The following is a 15,649-nucleotide window of genomic DNA, read 5'->3' as shown; positions in this document are numbered from 1 at the left end:
AACCTGAAAGACACCCTCACGGACACATTGAGAGTAGTGTTTGTCAGCGGAATAATGGGAGTGCAAGGGTCTGTGCCATTGATATGGCTGTATGATAGCGCAGTTCGTCAGCAGGGGGCGTAGCTCAGATGGTAGAGCGCTCGCTTTGCATGCGAGAGGTACTGGGATCGATACCCAGCGCCTCCAGAATTTTTAACACACCAACATGCGCACACTGCCATGCAAGTGGAATAATTCACAGCCAGAAAATGTGTCAAGGCAGATACGAGCCAACGATTAGCAGCCACAATTGGCAAACGTGCTGTAATTCGCACGAAGCACCCTCCTCCCACCACTACACTTAATTTAGAAACAGTACAAGTGTTCCCATAAGATTCTCAAACCTATGTCGCAAAGATCAGCCTTGCGCCGAATTCACAAAAATCCCACTGCACATTCCAATTCTTTACGTGCAGTCGGCTGCTACTGGTGTTGCTAGTTGTGACTGCTGATGACAGATGCCGTAGCAATCAATTCATGGAGTGAGTTGTATGTTTTGCGATACTCTGTCTCTGACAAGCAAGCAGAGGTGACATAGGCGCGAACACAGGAGGCTTGCAGCCCCTCGCTGCCTGCAGACACCGAACAGCCACACTAGGAGGGCGGCCTAAGTCGTAGGCGAAATGTGCTCATTCGCTTGTGTGCGACGTCAAGCCCTAAATAAGGCTGTCACTAGCGTGAGCGTTGCGTGAGCGTCGTGTAAAGTCGGAAAAGTCGTCTGCGTGGGTGAGTGCCATGTTTGGGGAGCGTTTCGTAGTTTGCGCAGTGCAATGGAGACGCGGAAAGTTGTTGTGGCCCAGTCTTTTGCAGTTGGACGACAAGAGTGGTACACAGTAGTAAAGTGCGAGGCAGTGAGTTGGCATGAACAGTCGAGTGCACAATGGGTCTTCAGATGTGCTTGTTACCTCAGGTGCTGTGTGATTGTCGACATGGAGTGAAAACGGACCAACTTGTGACTGTCCCTTCAATTTAAGACGTTAAAAACGGACGGAATTTGCAGTCGTAATACCAGAGCATCGAAACTACTTGGAACTCTTGCGTATATGAACGTGTCCGCGCCTTTGTACTCTGGTCCCTTCACCCCTGCAAACCAACCAACCATCGTGTCCGTGCACATAAGAGTAGCAAAGAACGGAGAACAGCGCAGCTTGGTTGTGCTTGGGGGCGTAGCTCAGTTGGTAGAGCGTTCGCTTTGCATGTGAAAGGTCCCGGGTTCAAGCCCCGGCGCCTCCATGTTTTGTGGTCAGTGCGTGGTAAGTGTTGGTCGCGGCGAGCCTAAAGGCACGCAAGATGTTGCAAAGCCAGCGTCACAGACTCGTATACTGACGTAAGGAGAGCAAAACGTAAATGTGAGGACCGGCTGTTGTCGAGGTGTCATCGAGTGCAAATCTGCCTTAGGTATAACGGCCTAACCTCAATGAAGTCTAGAGAGTGGACAACACGTTCGTCTACCTCAGAGCGTTGGCCGAACGCTATTTTCGACGTCGTGCGTGCCACTTTGATTTTGGCCAACTACGATTCGATACAGAATGCAGGAAACCTGAAAGACACCCTCACGGACACATTGAGAGTAGTGTTTGTCAGCGGAATAATGGGAGTGCAAGGGTCTGTGCCATTGATATGGCTGTATGATAGCGCAGTTCGTCAGCAGGGGGCGTAGCTCAGATGGTAGAGCGCTCGCTTTGCATGCGAGAGGTACTGGGATCGATACCCAGCGCCTCCAGAATTTTTAACACACCAACATGCGCACACTGCCATGCAAGTGGAATAATTCACAGCCAGAAAATGTGTCAAGGCAGATACGAGCCAACGATTAGCAGCCACAATTGGCAAACGTGCTGTAATTCGCACGAAGCACCCTCCTCCCACCACTACACTTAATTTAGAAACAGTACAAGTGTTCCCATAAGATTCTCAAACCTATGTCGCAAAGATCAGCCTTGCGCCGAATTCACAAAAATCCCACTGCACATTCCAATTCTTTACGTGCAGTCGGCTGCTACTGGTGTTGCTAGTTGTGACTGCTGATGACAGATGCCGTAGCAATCAATTCATGGAGTGAGTTGTATGTTTTGCGATACTCTGTCTCTGACAAGCAAGCAGAGGTGACATAGGCGCGAACACAGGAGGCTTGCAGCCCCTCGCTGCCTGCAGACACCGAACAGCCACACTAGGAGGGCGGCCTAAGTCGTAGGCGAAATGTGCTCATTCGCTTGTGTGCGACGTCAAGCCCTAAATAAGGCTGTCACTAGCGTGAGCGTTGCGTGAGCGTCGTGTAAAGTCGGAAAAGTCGTCTGCGTGGGTGAGTGCCATGTTTGGGGAGCGTTTCGTAGTTTGCGCAGTGCAATGGAGACGCGGAAAGTTGTTGTGGCCCAGTCTTTTGCAGTTGGACGACAAGAGTGGTACACAGTAGTAAAGTGCGAGGCAGTGAGTTGGCATGAACAGTCGAGTGCACAATGGGTCTTCAGATGTGCTTGTTACCTCAGGTGCTGTGTGATTGTCGACATGGAGTGAAAACGGACCAACTTGTGACTGTCCCTTCAATTTAAGACGTTAAAAACGGACGGAATTTGCAGTCGTAATACCAGAGCATCGAAACTACTTGGAACTCTTGCGTATATGAACGTGTCCGCGCCTTTGTACTCTGGTCCCTTCACCCCTGCAAACCAACCAACCATCGTGTCCGTGCACATAAGAGTAGCAAAGAACGGAGAACAGCGCAGCTTGGTTGTGCTTGGGGGCGTAGCTCAGTTGGTAGAGCGTTCGCTTTGCATGTGAAAGGTCCCGGGTTCAAGCCCCGGCGCCTCCATGTTTTGTGGTCAGTGCGTGGTAAGTGTTGGTCGCGGCGAGCCTAAAGGCACGCAAGATGTTGCAAAGCCAGCGTCACAGACTCGTATACTGACGTAAGGAGAGCAAAACGTAAATGTGAGGACCGGCTGTTGTCGAGGTGTCATCGAGTGCAAATCTGCCTTAGGTATAACGGCCTAACCTCAATGAAGTCTAGAGAGTGGACAACACGTTCGTCTACCTCAGAGCGTTGGCCGAACGCTATTTTCGACGTCGTGCGTGCCACTTTGATTTTGGCCAACTACGATTCGATACAGAATGCAGGAAACCTGAAAGACACCCTCACGGACACATTGAGAGTAGTGTTTGTCAGCGGAATAATGGGAGTGCAAGGGTCTGTGCCATTGATATGGCTGTATGATAGCGCAGTTCGTCAGCAGGGGGCGTAGCTCAGATGGTAGAGCGCTCGCTTTGCATGCGAGAGGTACTGGGATCGATACCCAGCGCCTCCAGAATTTTTAACACACCAACATGCGCACACTGCCATGCAAGTGGAATAATTCACAGCCAGAAAATGTGTCAAGGCAGATACGAGCCAACGATTAGCAGCCACAATTGGCAAACGTGCTGTAATTCGCACGAAGCACCCTCCTCCCACCACTACACTTAATTTAGAAACAGTACAAGTGTTCCCATAAGATTCTCAAACCTATGTCGCAAAGATCAGCCTTGCGCCGAATTCACAAAAATCCCACTGCACATTCCAATTCTTTACGTGCAGTCGGCTGCTACTGGTGTTGCTAGTTGTGACTGCTGATGACAGATGCCGTAGCAATCAATTCATGGAGTGAGTTGTATGTTTTGCGATACTCTGTCTCTGACAAGCAAGTAGAGGTGACATAGGCGCGAACACAGGAGGCTTGCAGCCCCTCGCTGCCTGCAGACACCGAACAGCCACACTAGGAGGGCGGCCTAAGTCGTAGGCGAAATGTGCTCATTCGCTTGTGTGCGACGTCAAGCCCTAAATAAGGCTGTCACTAGCGTGAGCGTTGCGTGAGCGTCGTGTAAAGTCGGAAAAGTCGTCTGCGTGGGTGAGTGCCATGTTTGGGGAGCGTTTCGTAGTTTGCGCAGTGCAATGGAGACGCGGAAAGTTGTTGTGGTCCAGTCTTTTGCAGTTGGACGACAAGAGTGGTACACAGTAGTAAAGTGCGAGGCAGTGAGTTGGCATGAACAGTCGAGTGCACAATGGATCTTCAGATGTGCTTGTTACCTCAGGTGCTGTGTGATTGTCGACATGGAGTGAAAACGGACCAACTTGTGACTGTCCCTTCAATTTAAGACGTTAAAAACGGACGGAATTTGCAGTCGTAATACCAGAGCATCGAAACTACTTGGAACTCTTGCGTATATGAACGTGTCCGCGCCTTTGTACTCTGGTCCCTTCACCCCTGCAAACCAACCAACCATCGTGTCCGTGCACATAAGAGTAGCAAAGAACGGAGAACAGCGCAGCTTGGTTGTGCTTGGGGGCGTAGCTCAGTTGGTAGAGCGTTCGCTTTGCATGTGAAAGGTCCCGGGTTCAAGCCCCGGCGCCTCCATGTTTTGTGGTCAGTGCGTGGTAAGTGTTGGTCGCGGCGAGCCTAAAGGCACGCAAGATGTTGCAAAGCCAGCGTCACAGACTCGTATACTGACGTAAGGAGAGCAAAACGTAAATGTGAGGACCGGCTGTTGTCGAGGTGTCATCGAGTGCAAATCTGCCTTAGGTATAACGGCCTAACCTCAATGAAGTCTAGAGAGTGGACAACACGTTCGTCTACCTCAGAGCGTTGGCCGAACGCTATTTTCGACGTCGTGCGTGCCACTTTGATTTTGGCCAACTACGATTCGATACAGAATGCAGGAAACCTGAAAGACACCCTCACGGACACATTGAGAGTAGTGTTTGTCAGCGGAATAATGGGAGTGCAAGGGTCTGTGCCATTGATATGGCTGTATGATAGCGCAGTTCGTCAGCAGGGGGCGTAGCTCAGATGGTAGAGCGCTCGCTTTGCATGCGAGAGGTACTGGGATCGATACCCAGCGCCTCCAGAATTTTTAACACACCAACATGCGCACACTGCCATGCAAGTGGAATAATTCACAGCCAGAAAATGTGTCAAGGCAGATACGAGCCAACGATTAGCAGCCACAATTGGCAAACGTGCTGTAATTCGCACGAAGCACCCTCCTCCCACCACTACACTTAATTTAGAAACAGTACAAGTGTTCCCATAAGATTCTCAAACCTATGTCGCAAAGATCAGCCTTGCGCCGAATTCACAAAAATCCCACTGCACATTCCAATTCTTTACGTGCAGTCGGCTGCTACTGGTGTTGCTAGTTGTGACTGCTGATGACAGATGCCGTAGCAATCAATTCATGGAGTGAGTTGTATGTTTTGCGATACTCTGTCTCTGACAAGCAAGCAGAGGTGACATAGGCGCGAACACAGGAGGCTTGCAGCCCCTCGCTGCCTGCAGACACCGAACAGCCACACTAGGAGGGCGGCCTAAGTCGTAGGCGAAATGTGCTCATTCGCTTGTGTGCGACGTCAAGCCCTAAATAAGGCTGTCACTAGCGTGAGCGTTGCGTGAGCGTCGTGTAAAGTCGGAAAAGTCGTCTGCGTGGGTGAGTGCCATGTTTGGGGAGCGTTTCGTAGTTTGCGCAGTGCAATGGAGACGCGGAAAGTTGTTGTGGCCCAGTCTTTTGCAGTTGGACGACAAGAGTGGTACACAGTAGTAAAGTGCGAGGCAGTGAGTTGGCATGAACAGTCGAGTGCACAATGGGTCTTCAGATGTGCTTGTTACCTCAGGTGCTGTGTGATTGTCGACATGGAGTGAAAACGGACCAACTTGTGACTGTCCCTTCAATTTAAGACGTTAAAAACGGACGGAATTTGCAGTCGTAATACCAGAGCATCGAAACTACTTGGAACTCTTGCGTATATGAACGTGTCCGCGCCTTTGTACTCTGGTCCCTTCACCCCTGCAAACCAACCAACCATCGTGTCCGTGCACATAAGAGTAGCAAAGAACGGAGAACAGCGCAGCTTGGTTGTGCTTGGGGGCGTAGCTCAGTTGGTAGAGCGTTCGCTTTGCATGTGAAAGGTCCCGGGTTCAAGCCCCGGCGCCTCCATGTTTTGTGGTCAGTGCGTGGTAAGTGTTGGTCGCGGCGAGCCTAAAGGCACGCAAGATGTTGCAAAGCCAGCGTCACAGACTCGTATACTGACGTAAGGAGAGCAAAACGTAAATGTGAGGACCGGCTGTTGTCGAGGTGTCATCGAGTGCAAATCTGCCTTAGGTATAACGGCCTAACCTCAATGAAGTCTAGAGAGTGGACAACACGTTCGTCTACCTCAGAGCGTTGGCCGAACGCTATTTTCGACGTCGTGCGTGCCACTTTGATTTTGGCCAACTACGATTCGATACAGAATGCAGGAAACCTGAAAGACACCCTCACGGACACATTGAGAGTAGTGTTTGTCAGCGGAATAATGGGAGTGCAAGGGTCTGTGCCATTGATATGGCTGTATGATAGCGCAGTTCGTCAGCAGGGGGCGTAGCTCAGATGGTAGAGCGCTCGCTTTGCATGCGAGAGGTACTGGGATCGATACCCAGCGCCTCCAGAATTTTTAACACACCAACATGCGCACACTGCCATGCAAGTGGAATAATTCACAGCCAGAAAATGTGTCAAGGCAGATACGAGCCAACGATTAGCAGCCACAATTGGCAAACGTGCTGTAATTCGCACGAAGCACCCTCCTCCCACCACTACACTTAATTTAGAAACAGTACAAGTGTTCCCATAAGATTCTCAAACCTATGTCGCAAAGATCAGCCTTGCGCCGAATTCACAAAAATCCCACTGCACATTCCAATTCTTTACGTGCAGTCGGCTGCTACTGGTGTTGCTAGTTGTGACTGCTGATGACAGATGCCGTAGCAATCAATTCATGGAGTGAGTTGTATGTTTTGCGATACTCTGTCTCTGACAAGCAAGCAGAGGTGACATAGGCGCGAACACAGGAGGCTTGCAGCCCCTCGCTGCCTGCAGACACCGAACAGCCACACTAGGAGGGCGGCCTAAGTCGTAGGCGAAATGTGCTCATTCGCTTGTGTGCGACGTCAAGCCCTAAATAAGGCTGTCACTAGCGTGAGCGTTGCGTGAGCGTCGTGTAAAGTCGGAAAAGTCGTCTGCGTGGGTGAGTGCCATGTTTGGGGAGCGTTTCGTAGTTTGCGCAGTGCAATGGAGACGCGGAAAGTTGTTGTGGCCCAGTCTTTTGCAGTTGGACGACAAGAGTGGTACACAGTAGTAAAGTGCGAGGCAGTGAGTTGGCATGAACAGTCGAGTGCACAATGGGTCTTCAGATGTGCTTGTTACCTCAGGTGCTGTGTGATTGTCGACATGGAGTGAAAACGGACCAACTTGTGACTGTCCCTTCAATTTAAGACGTTAAAAACGGACGGAATTTGCAGTCGTAATACCAGAGCATCGAAACTACTTGGAACTCTTGCGTATATGAACGTGTCCGCGCCTTTGTACTCTGGTCCCTTCACCCCTGCAAACCAACCAACCATCGTGTCCGTGCACATAAGAGTAGCAAAGAACGGAGAACAGCGCAGCTTGGTTGTGCTTGGGGGCGTAGCTCAGTTGGTAGAGCGTTCGCTTTGCATGTGAAAGGTCCCGGGTTCAAGCCCCGGCGCCTCCATGTTTTGTGGTCAGTGCGTGGTAAGTGTTGGTCGCGGCGAGCCTAAAGGCACGCAAGATGTTGCAAAGCCAGCGTCACAGACTCGTATACTGACGTAAGGAGAGCAAAACGTAAATGTGAGGACCGGCTGTTGTCGAGGTGTCATCGAGTGCAAATCTGCCTTAGGTATAACGGCCTAACCTCAATGAAGTCTAGAGAGTGGACAACACGTTCGTCTACCTCAGAGCGTTGGCCGAACGCTATTTTCGACGTCGTGCGTGCCACTTTGATTTTGGCCAACTACGATTCGATACAGAATGCAGGAAACCTGAAAGACACCCTCACGGACACATTGAGAGTAGTGTTTGTCAGCGGAATAATGGGAGTGCAAGGGTCTGTGCCATTGATATGGCTGTATGATAGCGCAGTTCGTCAGCAGGGGGCGTAGCTCAGATGGTAGAGCGCTCGCTTTGCATGCGAGAGGTACTGGGATCGATACCCAGCGCCTCCAGAATTTTTAACACACCAACATGCGCACACTGCCATGCAAGTGGAATAATTCACAGCCAGAAAATGTGTCAAGGCAGATACGAGCCAACGATTAGCAGCCACAATTGGCAAACGTGCTGTAATTCGCACGAAGCACCCTCCTCCCACCACTACACTTAATTTAGAAACAGTACAAGTGTTCCCATAAGATTCTCAAACCTATGTCGCAAAGATCAGCCTTGCGCCGAATTCACAAAAATCCCACTGCACATTCCAATTCTTTACGTGCAGTCGGCTGCTACTGGTGTTGCTAGTTGTGACTGCTGATGACAGATGCCGTAGCAATCAATTCATGGAGTGAGTTGTATGTTTTGCGATACTCTGTCTCTGACAAGCAAGCAGAGGTGACATAGGCGCGAACACAGGAGGCTTGCAGCCCCTCGCTGCCTGCAGACACCGAACAGCCACACTAGGAGGGCGGCCTAAGTCGTAGGCGAAATGTGCTCATTCGCTTGTGTGCGACGTCAAGCCCTAAATAAGGCTGTCACTAGCGTGAGCGTTGCGTGAGCGTCGTGTAAAGTCGGAAAAGTCGTCTGCGTGGGTGAGTGCCATGTTTGGGGAGCGTTTCGTAGTTTGCGCAGTGCAATGGAGACGCGGAAAGTTGTTGTGGCCCAGTCTTTTGCAGTTGGACGACAAGAGTGGTACACAGTAGTAAAGTGCGAGGCAGTGAGTTGGCATGAACAGTCGAGTGCACAATGGGTCTTCAGATGTGCTTGTTACCTCAGGTGCTGTGTGATTGTCGACATGGAGTGAAAACGGACCAACTTGTGACTGTCCCTTCAATTTAAGACGTTAAAAACGGACGGAATTTGCAGTCGTAATACCAGAGCATCGAAACTACTTGGAACTCTTGCGTATATGAACGTGTCCGCGCCTTTGTACTCTGGTCCCTTCACCCCTGCAAACCAACCAACCATCGTGTCCGTGCACATAAGAGTAGCAAAGAACGGAGAACAGCGCAGCTTGGTTGTGCTTGGGGGCGTAGCTCAGTTGGTAGAGCGTTCGCTTTGCATATGAAAGGTCCCGGGTTCAAGCCCCGGCGCCTCCATGTTTTGTGGTCAGTGCGTGGTAAGTGTTGGTCGCGGCGAGCCTAAAGGCACGCAAGATGTTGCAAAGCCAGCGTCACAGACTCGTATACTGACGTAAGGAGAGCAAAACGTAAATGTGAGGACCGGCTGTTGTCGAGGTGTCATCGAGTGCAAATCTGCCTTAGGTATAACGGCCTAACCTCAATGAAGTCTAGAGAGTGGACAACACGTTCGTCTACCTCAGAGCGTTGGCCGAACGCTATTTTCGACGTCGTGCGTGCCACTTTGATTTTGGCCAACTACGATTCGATACAGAATGCAGGAAACCTGAAAGACACCCTCACGGACACATTGAGAGTAGTGTTTGTCAGCGGAATAATGGGAGTGCAAGGGTCTGTGCCATTGATATGGCTGTATGATAGCGCAGTTCGTCAGCAGGGGGCGTAGCTCAGATGGTAGAGCGCTCGCTTTGCATGCGAGAGGTACTGGGATCGATACCCAGCGCCTCCAGAATTTTTAACACACCAACATGCGCACACTGCCATGCAAGTGGAATAATTCACAGCCAGAAAATGTGTCAAGGCAGATACGAGCCAACGATTAGCAGCCACAATTGGCAAACGTGCTGTAATTCGCACGAAGCACCCTCCTCCCACCACTACACTTAATTTAGAAACAGTACAAGTGTTCCCATAAGATTCTCAAACCTATGTCGCAAAGATCAGCCTTGCGCCGAATTCACAAAAATCCCACTGCACATTCCAATTCTTTACGTGCAGTCGGCTGCTACTGGTGTTGCTAGTTGTGACTGCTGATGACAGATGCCGTAGCAATCAATTCATGGAGTGAGTTGTATGTTTTGCGATACTCTGTCTCTGACAAGCAAGCAGAGGTGACATAGGCGCGAACACAGGAGGCTTGCAGCCCCTCGCTGCCTGCAGACACCGAACAGCCACACTAGGAGGGCGGCCTAAGTCGTAGGCGAAATGTGCTCATTCGCTTGTGTGCGACGTCAAGCCCTAAATAAGGCTGTCACTAGCGTGAGCGTTGCGTGAGCGTCGTGTAAAGTCGGAAAAGTCGTCTGCGTGGGTGAGTGCCATGTTTGGGGAGCGTTTCGTAGTTTGCGCAGTGCAATGGAGACGCGGAAAGTTGTTGTGGCCCAGTCTTTTGCAGTTGGACGACAAGAGTGGTACACAGTAGTAAAGTGCGAGGCAGTGAGTTGGCATGAACAGTCGAGTGCACAATGGGTCTTCAGATGTGCTTGTTACCTCAGGTGCTGTGTGATTGTCGACATGGAGTGAAAACGGACCAACTTGTGACTGTCCCTTCAATTTAAGACGTTAAAAACGGACGGAATTTGCAGTCGTAATACCAGAGCATCGAAACTACTTGGAACTCTTGCGTATATGAACGTGTCCGCGCCTTTGTACTCTGGTCCCTTCACCCCTGCAAACCAACCAACCATCGTGTCCGTGCACATAAGAGTAGCAAAGAACGGAGAACAGCGCAGCTTGGTTGTGCTTGGGGGCGTAGCTCAGTTGGTAGAGCGTTCGCTTTGCATGTGAAAGGTCCCGGGTTCAAGCCCCGGCGCCTCCATGTTTTGTGGTCAGTGCGTGGTAAGTGTTGGTCGCGGCGAGCCTAAAGGCACGCAAGATGTTGCAAAGCCAGCGTCACAGACTCGTATACTGACGTAAGGAGAGCAAAACGTAAATGTGAGGACCGGCTGTTGTCGAGGTGTCATCGAGTGCAAATCTGCCTTAGGTATAACGGCCTAACCTCAATGAAGTCTAGAGAGTGGACAACACGTTCGTCTACCTCAGAGCGTTGGCCGAACGCTATTTTCGACGTCGTGCGTGCCACTTTGATTTTGGCCAACTACGATTCGATACAGAATGCAGGAAACCTGAAAGACACCCTCACGGACACATTGAGAGTAGTGTTTGTCAGCGGAATAATGGGAGTGCAAGGGTCTGTGCCATTGATATGGCTGTATGATAGCGCAGTTCGTCAGCAGGGGGCGTAGCTCAGATGGTAGAGCGCTCGCTTTGCATGCGAGAGGTACTGGGATCGATACCCAGCGCCTCCAGAATTTTTAACACACCAACATGCGCACACTGCCATGCAAGTGGAATAATTCACAGCCAGAAAATGTGTCAAGGCAGATACGAGCCAACGATTAGCAGCCACAATTGGCAAACGTGCTGTAATTCGCACGAAGCACCCTCCTCCCACCACTACACTTAATTTAGAAACAGTACAAGTGTTCCCATAAGATTCTCAAACCTATGTCGCAAAGATCAGCCTTGCGCCGAATTCACAAAAATCCCACTGCACATTCCAATTCTTTACGTGCAGTCGGCTGCTACTGGTGTTGCTAGTTGTGACTGCTGATGACAGATGCCGTAGCAATCAATTCATGGAGTGAGTTGTATGTTTTGCGATACTCTGTCTCTGACAAGCAAGCAGAGGTGACATAGGCGCGAACACAGGAGGCTTGCAGCCCCTCGCTGCCTGCAGACACCGAACAGCCACACTAGGAGGGCGGCCTAAGTCGTAGGCGAAATGTGCTCATTCGCTTGTGTGCGACGTCAAGCCCTAAATAAGGCTGTCACTAGCGTGAGCGTTGCGTGAGCGTCGTGTAAAGTCGGAAAAGTCGTCTGCGTGGGTGAGTGCCATGTTTGGGGAGCGTTTCGTAGTTTGCGCAGTGCAATGGAGACGCGGAAAGTTGTTGTGGCCCAGTCTTTTGCAGTTGGACGACAAGAGTGGTACACAGTAGTAAAGTGCGAGGCAGTGAGTTGGCATGAACAGTCGAGTGCACAATGGGTCTTCAGATGTGCTTGTTACCTCAGGTGCTGTGTGATTGTCGACATGGAGTGAAAACGGACCAACTTGTGACTGTCCCTTCAATTTAAGACGTTAAAAACGGACGGAATTTGCAGTCGTAATACCAGAGCATCGAAACTACTTGGAACTCTTGCGTATATGAACGTGTCCGCGCCTTTGTACTCTGGTCCCTTCACCCCTGCAAACCAACCAACCATCGTGTCCGTGCACATAAGAGTAGCAAAGAACGGAGAACAGCGCAGCTTGGTTGTGCTTGGGGGCGTAGCTCAGTTGGTAGAGCGTTCGCTTTGCATGTGAAAGGTCCCGGGTTCAAGCCCCGGCGCCTCCATGTTTTGTGGTCAGTGCGTGGTAAGTGTTGGTCGCGGCGAGCCTAAAGGCACGCAAGATGTTGCAAAGCCAGCGTCACAGACTCGTATACTGACGTAAGGAGAGCAAAACGTAAATGTGAGGACCGGCTGTTGTCGAGGTGTCATCGAGTGCAAATCTGCCTTAGGTATAACGGCCTAACCTCAATGAAGTCTAGAGAGTGGACAACACGTTCGTCTACCTCAGAGCGTTGGCCGAACGCTATTTTCGACGTCGTGCGTGCCACTTTGATTTTGGCCAACTACGATTCGATACAGAATGCAGGAAACCTGAAAGACACCCTCACGGACACATTGAGAGTAGTGTTTGTCAGCGGAATAATGGGAGTGCAAGGGTCTGTGCCATTGATATGGCTGTATGATAGCGCAGTTCGTCAGCAGGGGGCGTAGCTCAGATGGTAGAGCGCTCGCTTTGCATGCGAGAGGTACTGGGATCGATACCCAGCGCCTCCAGAATTTTTAACACACCAACATGCGCACACTGCCATGCAAGTGGAATAATTCACAGCCAGAAAATGTGTCAAGGCAGATACGAGCCAACGATTAGCAGCCACAATTGGCAAACGTGCTGTAATTCGCACGAAGCACCCTCCTCCCACCACTACACTTAATTTAGAAACAGTACAAGTGTTCCCATAAGATTCTCAAACCTATGTCGCAAAGATCAGCCTTGCGCCGAATTCACAAAAATCCCACTGCACATTCCAATTCTTTACGTGCAGTCGGCTGCTACTGGTGTTGCTAGTTGTGACTGCTGATGACAGATGCCGTAGCAATCAATTCATGGAGTGAGTTGTATGTTTTGCGATACTCTGTCTCTGACAAGCAAGCAGAGGTGACATAGGCGCGAACACAGGAGGCTTGCAGCCCCTCGCTGCCTGCAGACACCGAACAGCCACACTAGGAGGGCGGCCTAAGTCGTAGGCGAAATGTGCTCATTCGCTTGTGTGCGACGTCAAGCCCTAAATAAGGCTGTCACTAGCGTGAGCGTTGCGTGAGCGTCGTGTAAAGTCGGAAAAGTCGTCTGCGTGGGTGAGTGCCATGTTTGGGGAGCGTTTCGTAGTTTGCGCAGTGCAATGGAGACGCGGAAAGTTGTTGTGGCCCAGTCTTTTGCAGTTGGACGACAAGAGTGGTACACAGTAGTAAAGTGCGAGGCAGTGAGTTGGCATGAACAGTCGAGTGCACAATGGGTCTTCAGATGTGCTTGTTACCTCAGGTGCTGTGTGATTGTCGACATGGAGTGAAAACGGACCAACTTGTGACTGTCCCTTCAATTTAAGACGTTAAAAACGGACGGAATTTGCAGTCGTAATACCAGAGCATCGAAACTACTTGGAACTCTTGCGTATATGAACGTGTCCGCGCCTTTGTACTCTGGTCCCTTCACCCCTGCAAACCAACCAACCATCGTGTCCGTGCACATAAGAGTAGCAAAGAACGGAGAACAGCGCAGCTTGGTTGTGCTTGGGGGCGTAGCTCAGTTGGTAGAGCGTTCGCTTTGCATATGAAAGGTCCCGGGTTCAAGCCCCGGCGCCTCCATGTTTTGTGGTCAGTGCGTGGTAAGTGTTGGTCGCGGCGAGCCTAAAGGCACGCAAGATGTTGCAAAGCCAGCGTCACAGACTCGTATACTGACGTAAGGAGAGCACAACGTAAATGTGAGGACCGGCTGTTGTCGAGGTGTCATCGAGTGCAAATCTGCCTTAGGTATAACGGCCTAACCTCAATGAAGTCTAGAGAGTGGACAACACGTTCGTCTACCTCAGAGCGTTGGCCGAACGCTATTTTCGACGTCGTGCGTGCCACTTTGATTTTGGCCAACTACGATTCGATACAGAATGCAGGAAACCTGAAAGACACCCTCACGGACACATTGAGAGTAGTGTTTGTCAGCGGAATAATGGGAGTGCAAGGGTCTGTGCCATTGATATGGCTGTATGATAGCGCAGTTCGTCAGCAGGGGGCGTAGCTCAGATGGTAGAGCGCTCGCTTTGCATGCGAGAGGTACTGGGATCGATACCCAGCGCCTCCAGAATTTTTAACACACCAACATGCGCACACTGCCATGCAAGTGGAATAATTCACAGCCAGAAAATGTGTCAAGGCAGATACGAGCCAACGATTAGCAGCCACAATTGGCAAACGTGCTGTAATTCGCACGAAGCACCCTCCTCCCACCACTACACTTAATTTAGAAACAGTACAAGTGTTCCCATAAGATTCTCAAACCTATGTCGCAAAGATCAGCCTTGCGCCGAATTCACAAAAATCCCACTGCACATTCCAATTCTTTACGTGCAGTCGGCTGCTACTGGTGTTGCTAGTTGTGACTGCTGATGACAGATGCCGTAGCAATCAATTCATGGAGTGAGTTGTATGTTTTGCGATACTCTGTCTCTGACAAGCAAGCAGAGGTGACATAGGCGCGAACACAGGAGGCTTGCAGCCCCTCGCTGCCTGCAGACACCGAACAGCCACACTAGGAGGGCGGCCTAAGTCGTAGGCGAAATGTGCTCATTCGCTTGTGTGCGACGTCAAGCCCTAAATAAGGCTGTCACTAGCGTGAGCGTTGCGTGAGCGTCGTGTAAAGTCGGAAAAGTCGTCTGCGTGGGTGAGTGCCATGTTTGGGGAGCGTTTCGTAGTTTGCGCAGTGCAATGGAGACGCGGAAAGTTGTTGTGGCCCAGTCTTTTGCAGTTGGACGACAAGAGTGGTACACAGTAGTAAAGTGCGAGGCAGTGAGTTGGCATGAACAGTCGAGTGCACAATGGGTCTTCAGATGTGCTTGTTACCTCAGGTGCTGTGTGATTGTCGACATGGAGTGAAAACGGACCAACTTGTGACTGTCCCTTCAATTTAAGACGTTAAAAACGGACGGAATTTGCAGTCGTAATACCAGAGCATCGAAACTACTTGGAACTCTTGCGTATATGAACGTGTCCGCGCCTTTGTACTCTGGTCCCTTCACCCCTGCAAACCAACCAACCATCGTGTCCGTGCACATAAGAGTAGCAAAGAACGGAGAACAGCGCAGCTTGGTTGTGCTTGGGGGCGTAGCTCAGTTTGATACGCACTGATTTGAATCTGAAGAACTTACAAGACTTGTTATACGCAGCCGACATCGATATAGCCATGCTTCAGGAAGTGAGTGAGATCAGGTTAGACCACATAGCAGGGTATAACGCTTTCGTGAACCCTGGCAACGGTTTCGAACTTGGAACAGCATTACTGTTAAAAGAAGGGATCATTGCAAATTGTGAGGCCAAACTGGTGACCGGCAGAGGGATAGCAGTCACTGTCAATAACATCAGAC

At 50.6% G+C, this 15,649-nt stretch overlaps 19 non-coding genes across 19 annotated transcripts; all 19 read left to right on the top strand.

The window, feature by feature from the left end:
* The first annotated feature begins 113 nt into the window (after positions 1-113).
* Trnaa-ugc lies at positions 114-186 on the top strand. The gene has a single exon. It is a non-coding gene; the product is annotated as a tRNA-Ala (tRNA).
* Positions 187-1,199: 1,013 nt separating this feature from the next.
* Trnaa-ugc lies at positions 1,200-1,272 on the top strand. The gene has a single exon. It is a non-coding gene; the product is annotated as a tRNA-Ala (tRNA).
* Positions 1,273-1,689: 417 nt separating this feature from the next.
* Positions 1,690-1,762, top strand: Trnaa-ugc. Its single transcript has one exon. It is a non-coding gene; the product is annotated as a tRNA-Ala (tRNA).
* A 1,013-nt stretch (positions 1,763-2,775) lies between these two features.
* On the top strand, positions 2,776-2,848 carry Trnaa-ugc. The gene has a single exon. It is a non-coding gene; the product is annotated as a tRNA-Ala (tRNA).
* A 417-nt stretch (positions 2,849-3,265) lies between these two features.
* Positions 3,266-3,338, top strand: Trnaa-ugc. Its single transcript has one exon. It is a non-coding gene; the product is annotated as a tRNA-Ala (tRNA).
* A 1,013-nt stretch (positions 3,339-4,351) lies between these two features.
* On the top strand, positions 4,352-4,424 carry Trnaa-ugc. The gene has a single exon. It is a non-coding gene; the product is annotated as a tRNA-Ala (tRNA).
* A 417-nt stretch (positions 4,425-4,841) lies between these two features.
* Trnaa-ugc lies at positions 4,842-4,914 on the top strand. The gene has a single exon. It is a non-coding gene; the product is annotated as a tRNA-Ala (tRNA).
* Positions 4,915-5,927: 1,013 nt separating this feature from the next.
* On the top strand, positions 5,928-6,000 carry Trnaa-ugc. Its single transcript has one exon. It is a non-coding gene; the product is annotated as a tRNA-Ala (tRNA).
* Positions 6,001-6,417: 417 nt separating this feature from the next.
* Positions 6,418-6,490, top strand: Trnaa-ugc. The gene has a single exon. It is a non-coding gene; the product is annotated as a tRNA-Ala (tRNA).
* Positions 6,491-7,503: 1,013 nt separating this feature from the next.
* On the top strand, positions 7,504-7,576 carry Trnaa-ugc. The gene has a single exon. It is a non-coding gene; the product is annotated as a tRNA-Ala (tRNA).
* Positions 7,577-7,993: 417 nt separating this feature from the next.
* Trnaa-ugc lies at positions 7,994-8,066 on the top strand. Its single transcript has one exon. It is a non-coding gene; the product is annotated as a tRNA-Ala (tRNA).
* A 1,013-nt stretch (positions 8,067-9,079) lies between these two features.
* Positions 9,080-9,152, top strand: Trnaa-ugc. Its single transcript has one exon. It is a non-coding gene; the product is annotated as a tRNA-Ala (tRNA).
* Positions 9,153-9,569: 417 nt separating this feature from the next.
* On the top strand, positions 9,570-9,642 carry Trnaa-ugc. The gene has a single exon. It is a non-coding gene; the product is annotated as a tRNA-Ala (tRNA).
* A 1,013-nt stretch (positions 9,643-10,655) lies between these two features.
* On the top strand, positions 10,656-10,728 carry Trnaa-ugc. Its single transcript has one exon. It is a non-coding gene; the product is annotated as a tRNA-Ala (tRNA).
* A 417-nt stretch (positions 10,729-11,145) lies between these two features.
* Positions 11,146-11,218, top strand: Trnaa-ugc. The gene has a single exon. It is a non-coding gene; the product is annotated as a tRNA-Ala (tRNA).
* A 1,013-nt stretch (positions 11,219-12,231) lies between these two features.
* Positions 12,232-12,304, top strand: Trnaa-ugc. Its single transcript has one exon. It is a non-coding gene; the product is annotated as a tRNA-Ala (tRNA).
* Positions 12,305-12,721: 417 nt separating this feature from the next.
* Positions 12,722-12,794, top strand: Trnaa-ugc. The gene has a single exon. It is a non-coding gene; the product is annotated as a tRNA-Ala (tRNA).
* A 1,013-nt stretch (positions 12,795-13,807) lies between these two features.
* Positions 13,808-13,880, top strand: Trnaa-ugc. The gene has a single exon. It is a non-coding gene; the product is annotated as a tRNA-Ala (tRNA).
* Positions 13,881-14,297: 417 nt separating this feature from the next.
* On the top strand, positions 14,298-14,370 carry Trnaa-ugc. The gene has a single exon. It is a non-coding gene; the product is annotated as a tRNA-Ala (tRNA).
* Positions 14,371-15,649: the final 1,279 nt, after the last annotated feature.

Source organism: Schistocerca piceifrons, unplaced genomic scaffold (assembly GCF_021461385.2).
Source record: "Schistocerca piceifrons isolate TAMUIC-IGC-003096 unplaced genomic scaffold, iqSchPice1.1 HiC_scaffold_833, whole genome shotgun sequence".
NCBI classification, from domain to species: Eukaryota; Metazoa; Arthropoda; class Insecta; order Orthoptera; family Acrididae; genus Schistocerca; species Schistocerca piceifrons.
This window is presented reverse-complemented; position numbering and strand designations above follow the sequence as displayed.